General features: G+C 40.2%; 1 protein-coding gene across 3 annotated transcripts in view; it reads left to right on the forward strand.

The window, feature by feature from the left end:
• Positions 1-7,607, forward strand: part of LOC112233022 (tyrosine-protein phosphatase non-receptor type 11) — a 57,578-nt gene extending 49,971 nt beyond the window's left edge. For all 3 annotated transcript variants that reach the window (XM_024400372.2, XM_024400373.2, XM_024400374.2), the window contains exon 16: positions 4,266-7,607. The gene's annotated coding sequence lies outside the window, so the exon portion shown is untranslated. The remainder of the gene's footprint in view (positions 1-4,265) is intronic.
• Positions 7,608-8,633: the final 1,026 nt, after the last annotated feature.

The following is an 8,633-nucleotide window of genomic DNA, read 5'->3' on the forward strand; positions in this document are numbered from 1 at the left end:
TCTTTGATTTACAGGGTTAGGGAATAATGGATTACATGTACACACAAAAAAGAGGGTAATCCATTACTTTACCAGCAAATATATTGTAATCAGATTACAGATACTGTTGAAAAACTAGATTACTTTTGAATTCACTTTTACTTTTAAAGGTGGTTTGCGGGGGAAAAAAACACCTTTCTGTTTTCTCAATTACATTCAAATCAGTTTTTGTTTGTTCCGCCTGAGCAAATGCGTTTGATGGATCGCGGGGAAAAGAGCAGGAATAGACATTTATAGGCTACAGTCCAAGCTATGTCTTTCAATGGTGTGACTGCTGTCTGCATCCAAAGATTATCCAATTTGAATAAACCCTTGGAGGTAAGGGTGACAGCAGTGGTGTAGCCTACGGGCGATACGGATATCACTTATTATTGATATCTACATAGAGCATTGATGTGAATCACACTGCTGCTCTCTCGTTTAGCTATTTGCGCCTTGCGGATTGTGGTTGTTGCGGATGGCTCTTCACAAATGTATTTCTGTATTTTAACCCAATAATTGTTGAATTTAAGAAGTTTAAGCTGCCTATAAATCCTTGTTTTTGAGACCAGTGGACAGCCAGTGAAAAATGTTCCTCCCAACACCTCCATGGTATTGAGCTCCATACTAGTTTAATTTACAAAGACCACGAGTGGGGCTTTTATTGCTCAATGTAATTCATGCTGATAAATAAAATAATCCAAAGGCCTAATGGACGCATGCTTAAACTCGCGCACTTTTGATAGACTGCAAATTATTGTGATATCAAAGTGTCACCAATAGAGATTGTATTAAATCCTTAGATCCTGGGCGGCAGGTAGCCTAGCGTTTAGAGTGTTGGGCCAGTAACTGAAAGGTCGCTGGTTCGAATAACCAAGCCGACAAGGTGAAAAATCTGTTGACGTGACTTTGAGCAAGGCACTTAACCCACATTTGCTCCAGGGGTGCCCTACTTCTACGACTGACCCTGTAAAACAACACATTTCACTGCAGCTATCTATCTGGTGTATGTGACAATAAAAAATGTATTTAAAATAATAAAGTATTCTAATTCCATGGTGTCACCAACTAAAACATAAGCCTATAGCAAATGCAGCATATGCCGTACCTTTTTCACATGCATATAGCACTTTTTGGTAGTGCTCAAAGCATGCCATTCCATGAGAGCAGCCTTTATTTTTCAATGCAAAGCAATGAGCCCAATCAGTCCTCCATGACAACAAAATCATAAACAACAGAGTAGGCTAATAAGTTATGCTCAGGTAAAAACCATTTGGCTAATCTATATTTCCATGTCGTATTCTTGAAGATTAAGGGGTATTAAATGAATTGGAATGACTGGAAATCTGACAGACGTTTTAATGTAAAAATCGTATTATCGTATTATTATCTGTAGTAGAAAGAAATTGGTTAGAAAGAAGCCTAGTTTTGAAGTCGTAAGTTTACATACACCTTAGCCAAATACATTTAAACTCAGGTTTTCACAATTCCTGACATTTAATCCAAGTAAAAATTCCCTGTTTTAGGTCCGTTAGGATCACCACTTTATTTTAAGAATGTGAAATGTCAGAATAATAGTAGAGAATGATTTATTTCAGCTTTTATTTCTTTCATCACATTCCCAGTGGGTCAGAAGTTTATGTACTTTCAATTAGTATTTGGTAACATTGCCTTTAAATTGCTTATCTTGGGTCTAACGTTTCAGGCAGCCTTCCACAAGCTTCCCACAGTAAGTTGGTTGAATTTTGGCCCATTCCTCCTGACAGAGCTGGTGTAACTGAGTCAGGTTTGTAGGCCTCCTTGCTTGCACACGCTTTTTCAGTTCTGCCCACAAATCGTCTATGGGATTGAGTTCAGGGCTTTGTGACGGCCACTCCAATACCTTGACTGCGTTGTCCTTAAGTCATTTTGCCACAAATTTGGAAGTATGCTTGGGGTCATTGTCCATTTGGAAGACCCAAGCTTTAACTTCCTGACTGATTTCTTGAGATGTTGCTTCAATCTATCCACATAAATGTTCTTCCTCATGATGCCATCTATTTTGTGAAGTGCACCAGTCCCTCCTGCAGCAAAGCACCCCCACAACATGATGTTGCCACCCCGTGCTTCACGGTTGAGATGGTGTTCTTCGGCTTGCAAGCCTCCCCCTTTTTCCTCCAAACATAACGATGGTCATTATGGCCAAACAGTTCTACTTTTGTTTCATCAGACCAGAGGACATTTCTCCAAAAAGTACGATGTTTGTCCCCATGTGCAGTTGCAAACTGTATTCTGGCTTTTTTTATTGCAGTTTTGGAGCAGTGGCTTTTTCCTTGCTGAGCGGCCTTTCAGGTTATGTCGACATAGGACTCGTTTTACTGTGGATATAGATACTTTTGTACATGTTTCCTCCAGCATCTTCACAAGGTCCTTTGCTGTTGTTCTGGGATTGATTTGCACTTTTCGCACCAAAGTACGTTCATATCTAGGAGGCAGAACGTATCTTCTTCCTGAGCAGTATGATGGCTGCATGGTCCCATGGTGTTAATACTTGCGTACTATTGTTTGTCCAGATTAACGTGGTACCTTCAGGCATTTGGAATTTGCTCCCAAGGATGAAACAGACTTGTGGAGGTCTACAATTTTTTTTCTGGGGTCTTGGCTGATTTCTTCTGATTTTCCCATGATGTCAAGAAAAGAGGCACTGAGTTTGTAGGTAAGCCTTGAAATACATCCACAGGTACACCTACAATTGACTCAAAAATGTCAATTTGCCAGAAGCTTCTAAAGCTATGACATTTTCTGGAATTTTCCAAGGTGTTTAAAGGCACAGTCAACTGAGTGTATGTAAACTTCTGACCCACTGGAATTGTGATACAGTGAATAATCTGTCTGTAAACTATTGTTGGAATAATGACTTGTCATGCACAAAGTAGATGTCCTAACCGACTTGCAAAAACTATAGTTTGTTAACAAGAAATTTGTGGAGTGGTTGAAAACTGAGTTTTAATGACTCCAACCTAAGCGTATTTACCCATGAACTAAAATGCAACACCCATTTATGGCCAGCTATGTAAACTCTAACATTGATTTATCCTACAATAATGTCAGTCAATTGGTAATATTCCTACAAACTACTTCTTATACCTCTTTCGGGGAACACCATTTTAAAAGTAACTGAAAGTAATCAGATTATATTAGAGTTTGGGTAATCCAAACGTTATATTACTGATTCTGAATTTGGCCAGGTAACTAGTAACTAACGGATTACATTTAGAAAGTAACCAACATTAAACAGTTTAATTAGTAATAGGAAAAATAATCATTATTGGCAAAGAAGATTTAAGAAGGCGTTTTATTGTTTGTTTTGACAGAAATGTTCTTTGCGTCATAAAAAAGGTTTGCTTAACAAACTACAACAATGTACAGAAGATGTGGAGGTCAGGAGGATATACAAGTTTAACGGGGTGGTTATACTTAACATTTCAATCAGATTTAGCACTCTTCAACTGAGTACAATGATTACAGTAGAGTCGATATCTGAAAAAACAATGCAGGTGGGGTGAGGGAAATGATGTGTACGAGAATTTACAGCTGTGTTATGCACATGGTGCATTGGCTAAATGTGCATGAACTTGTTCAGTGCATTATCAAAGAATGCATGTGTGTGATTGGTTATAACTGTCTTAATTGTTAGGTCCTCATTGGCTGTGGGCCTGGGGTATATCCTCTGCTACCCTGTGAGCGGGCGCAGATGGAGAGATGTTAGCAAGCAGTTATGTCTTCTTATCTGTCAAGTGTTAATAAACCATCATATTTGAGATGCACTTCTGCATACTGTTGGGTTCCTTTCAAGAGTTTCTAAAGATCCCGCTCCCTAAAAAGGGAACACCAAGGCAGGGTAAAATTGTGTCATTGTGTATATACAGGCTCCTTGGGTACTCGGGAGGGGGGGATAAATATTCAAATCTCAACAGAATTCGTCCCAGTAAACCTTCGAAAATACAGAACTCAGTGTCTACAGACAAGCGGTTGTTATTGTTTGTTCTAGCAACACAGGACAGAAATGTCAGTGTTTTCCAATGAATTGGTTCCAGACATATTCCAGATGAGGGAAGACGTCACAAAAACACATTTTGCTGTTGACCATCATAGTGATTCTAGTATTTATTAGCATGTCATGCGGACAACTGTGTTTGTTGTGTGCGTTTCTATGCAGAGTGGTTCTGTGTATGTCTAAAGCGGTGTGCTGTTTGTGTGTGCTTCAGTTTCAACAGAGGTGCCGCTTCGCCAGCGCACCATGGGGGACCTGTGGAGCTCTGGCCCCTGACCCCCTGGCAGTGGAACCCCTCCCGCTGCCCTGCTGGCTGTCTGGAGCCTCCCTCTCCAAGGATAGAGGGGTACAGCACAGTGCTCTTGTCCTTCTATCTCCACCCCCCATCTCTCTCTCTCTTTCTCTTTCTCTCTCTGAATGACTTCAAGTCTCTACAACCTCTCCTGTCTACGGACAAAGTGCCTCGTCTACAGACATGTCTGTAACCCCTGTATTTGGTCCCACAGTTGTTCCATCTCATCCATTTCTGTCGACTCTCGAACTAAATCGACACGAGAAACAAACAATGGTGTACTCAATGTTCAAGTGATGTTTTGCTCCATCGTGTTCAACCATGAATGGGGTGGACGAGACAAGAAAGGGTAAAGCTATGCCGTTTTTCTTTGCGCTGTTGGAATCCTAATCTATTCTCTCTCGCTCTCTCGCTCTCGCTCTCTCTCTCTCTCAATTCAATTCAAAGTGCTCACTCTCTCTGCTGGCTATCATCTACTTGAACCAAAGACTCTAGTGATGTTCTGTTTTTGCTAGCAGCAGTCATTACTGCAGCGATGAGTAATGGCGGGGAAACAGTGAAGTGATCTGCTACCACTGAGGCACTGGCACGGACAAGCAAAGTCCTTACACGACCCTTTCCCTTGAAAGGCAAGAGGAAAGTCAGGATATTCTTAATGGGCCTTTGTCAGTGGGGAGCTGATTTGTTTATCTTACTGGTTCCACCGATGGTCTTTTGTGCCATGCTCATCTACTGTAGTGCTTCCACCATCACAGCTACTGAGAGCCTATTCAATCAAGGATAATGAGCTCCTCTCCGGACTCCATTTTGTTTCTTGTCCTGTGGTTGCTGGAAGGGGGGAGCTTGAAGCTCAAGGAGGGGGAGCTTGAAGCACCAATTTACTTGTGCAATTTTTCTATTTATTTAGTTTTAATCTGTGTCCTTTCAATTCATTCTTGTTTCTTTTATTGTTATTATTGGTGTGATTTTGTAATGTACAGGACATGGTTTTTAATGTTAGATCCAATTCCATTATTATCAGGCGACAAAAAGCACAATTCTCTGAATTTGCAGTTGCTTTGCAGATCCTGTTTTATATGTGGGAAATTTGAGGTCAACGTCAAACGATAAAATCGGTCAGATCTGCAGTCATTCTCTCTCTGTGTAGGTTGTAACTCCCGTTGGTTTCAGCGAAGGTTTTCCTCCTAATCGAATGGCATAATAAACAGGGTTAAACCTTTGCCAAGTGAGAGATAGACAAGGGTAGCAGAAAATGGGATAGGGGAGAAGAAATGTCAGGATGCCAGCCAGGCTGCCATCACTGAAGTCTTTATGAATATTACTGGGCCAGATGGCCTACAGCCCAAGATTAAAGAGTAGATTTGTCTCCAAAAAGTAATTTACAAGATGGTTATAATCCAGGCTTGACTTTGTTTGGGAGAGTAAAAACCGACATCAGTGATGATGTGAATAGGAAGGGTGACACCACACAGCAAAGAGCCTTCAGTTATATATATATATGTATAATGGGCAGTGGCTTCTTTCTTAACTATTCTTAGCATTTTGCATAAAAATCTAATGTCTAAGGTGTTCACACTGGATTTAGCCAGTGGCTCAATGATGTCATCCTTTGAGCGACCCTGCTGGTTGGTTACATAGAGGCTGTGCAGTGTCGTCTGCTGGTTGTGCAGAGCTGTTGTTGTACATAGTGTTCAGGCCTTTCAACTAGGGCTTGACTACGTCATCCCTTGCTCATCCTAACACCAGTGCAGTAACTTTCCGCAAAGACTTTCAGTAGAAAGTCTGATGTTTCAGTATTTCCCTTCAAATTATGTTTCAGTAAGTCCATTCTAAGTGTTATAGGACACATATTTCGCTGCAGTTTAGTTGTTGAATAATACTCATGCTATAAGTAGTATGCTATAAATGGTATGCTATCCTGAAGTGAACATTGAAAATCTTTGTCAAATGAACCTTCTCCATTGTTCAACTGTCTGCCGAACTTTCAATCTTGTCCAATGAATGAAAATGGAAATGTTTCGTTTCTATTTTCTTAGGCCTAGATTCGATCAGATCAAGCGTTAACAGCCGACACTCACATAGCTGGTGTTTTGGCGGTGTCAGCAAGTGGAACTGCATTGGAGCTGTCAAATCGGTGAACAGCTGCTCCTGTGATCATTGTCACAAAGCCACACCCGTCCCACTCGCGTTAGTTCAGAAGGAGAAAGTTTAGCCTACATAGAAATAATGACGCTCAAATTGAAAATCATTCAACAAAATAATGAGGATTTCTATCAGCCTAATCCAGGTGTAGATTACATCTCACATTCCAGTCTTCGAACTCTTAATGTGACTCCGTGCAGCCAATGGCAATGTCCGCTTTATGTATAATGATAGGAGAACACTTATGCATTTGACAGCTCTAACGCTGTTCCACCTACAGCACTGCCAAAATTACTACTGTGTGGATGTCGGCTAAATCGGATGTGATTGATTAGAGTCCTTTTAATTATGTTGCACTGTTGTTGATGATGATTTTTTTTATTGTATTTCACTTTGCCTCTAAGGGTCAAAACTTTGTATGATGTGGTGAAACATTGAGGGGTGAATCCTACTTAGCTTAAAGATGAATTTTCATTGAGTTATGCATTGATGTCAGTGGGAGACTATGTGAAAATTTGACTAAAGTGGAAATTAGTGTTCGCTCCTAACACTACAATACTTGAAATTCTATTCAAAATGGCTAAATCCTATAGCTGCAGACATGTGATCTGTGACTGTCAGGATGCCCATTGGCTGTTTTAAAAGAGTACAGTATGTTGACAGTCTGCTAGAAGTATGACATCGGTGTTGTAAATTTAATTTTCATTTACTGAGGTGTTTCGAATTTGACATTTCCTGTTGGTGCATTTTATATTGTGTAAGATTATTTGTTTGATTATTGTTATTATTTTAGTTTCTATTTGGTGTTATTACACCGTTGATAATAACATAATGATAATGAATTGTCAGTTAAGCAGGTGTTCTTGAAAGTATACAGAAATTATGAGTTATTTTATTTCTGCTCCTTAATTTACTTGAATATGATGTTGACATAGATATGCCTGATTTGAGTAGTGGTATACTGACTGTTCCTGTATTCAGGTGAAGACTGTTTTCCCCTCTTGCACTGGCTCAGCCTTAACGCCTTCTGTCCAGGCTTATAGCGCTGATGCAATGAGAATGTCTGAAATGACAACAAAATGATTAAAAATGTAATAGTTTAATAAAAATCTATGAATGAAATATGTCAAGTGCCTTCTTGTATGCTGATATAATGGGACTTCCTGTCGCTGATGTCCGTGGACAGATGGCACAACCTTCCCTTTATATGCAGGGAAATGTGGACTGATTTTGTTCTGCAAGACATTGGTTATTTATTAGGTAAAAGCAAAATGCAAAAAACTTTCTATTTTACATAATTTTCCAAGTTTTATTAGTCGTAAGTACAGGATACACATGGTGTACACAGTCCGATGAAATGCTTACTTGCAGGTTCCTTCTCGACATTCTCGGCTTCTATTGCCAAGCCACCAGACTGTTGAACAGCTTCTATTACCATCAGACTGTTGAACAGCTTCTAATACCAGACCATCAGACTGTTGAACAGCTTCTAATACCAGACCATCAGACTGTTGAAAAGCTTCTATTACCAGACCACCAGACTGTTGAAAAGCTTCTATTACCATCAGACTGTTGAACAGCTTCTATCACCAGGCCACCAGACTGTTGAACAGCTTCTATTACCAGACCATCAGACTGTTGAACAGCTTCTAATACCAGACCATCAGACTGTTGAACAGCTTCTATTACCATCAGACTGTTGAACAGCTTCTATTACCATCAGACTGTTAAACAGCTTCTAATACCAGACCATCAGACTGTTGAACAGCTTCTATTACCATCAGACTGTTGAACAGCTTCTAATACCAGACCATCAGACTGTTGAAAAGCTTCTATTACCAGACCACCAGACTGTTGAAAAGCTTCTATTACCATCAGACTGTTGAACAGCTTCTATCACCAGGCCACCAGACTGTTGAACAGCTTCTATTACCAGACTGTTGAACAGCTTCTAATAGCAGACCATCAGACTGTTGAACAGCTTCTAATACCAGACCATCAGACTGTTGAACAGCTTCTATTACCAGGCCATCAGACTGTTGAACAGCTTCTAATACCAGACCATCAGACTGTTGAACAGCTTCTAATACCAGACCATCAGACTGTTGAACAGCTTCTATTACCAGGCCATCAGACTGTTGAACAGCT

The sequence above is a fragment of the Oncorhynchus tshawytscha genome, linkage group LG16, assembly GCF_018296145.1.
Source record: "Oncorhynchus tshawytscha isolate Ot180627B linkage group LG16, Otsh_v2.0, whole genome shotgun sequence".
NCBI classification, from domain to species: Eukaryota; Metazoa; Chordata; class Actinopteri; order Salmoniformes; family Salmonidae; genus Oncorhynchus; species Oncorhynchus tshawytscha.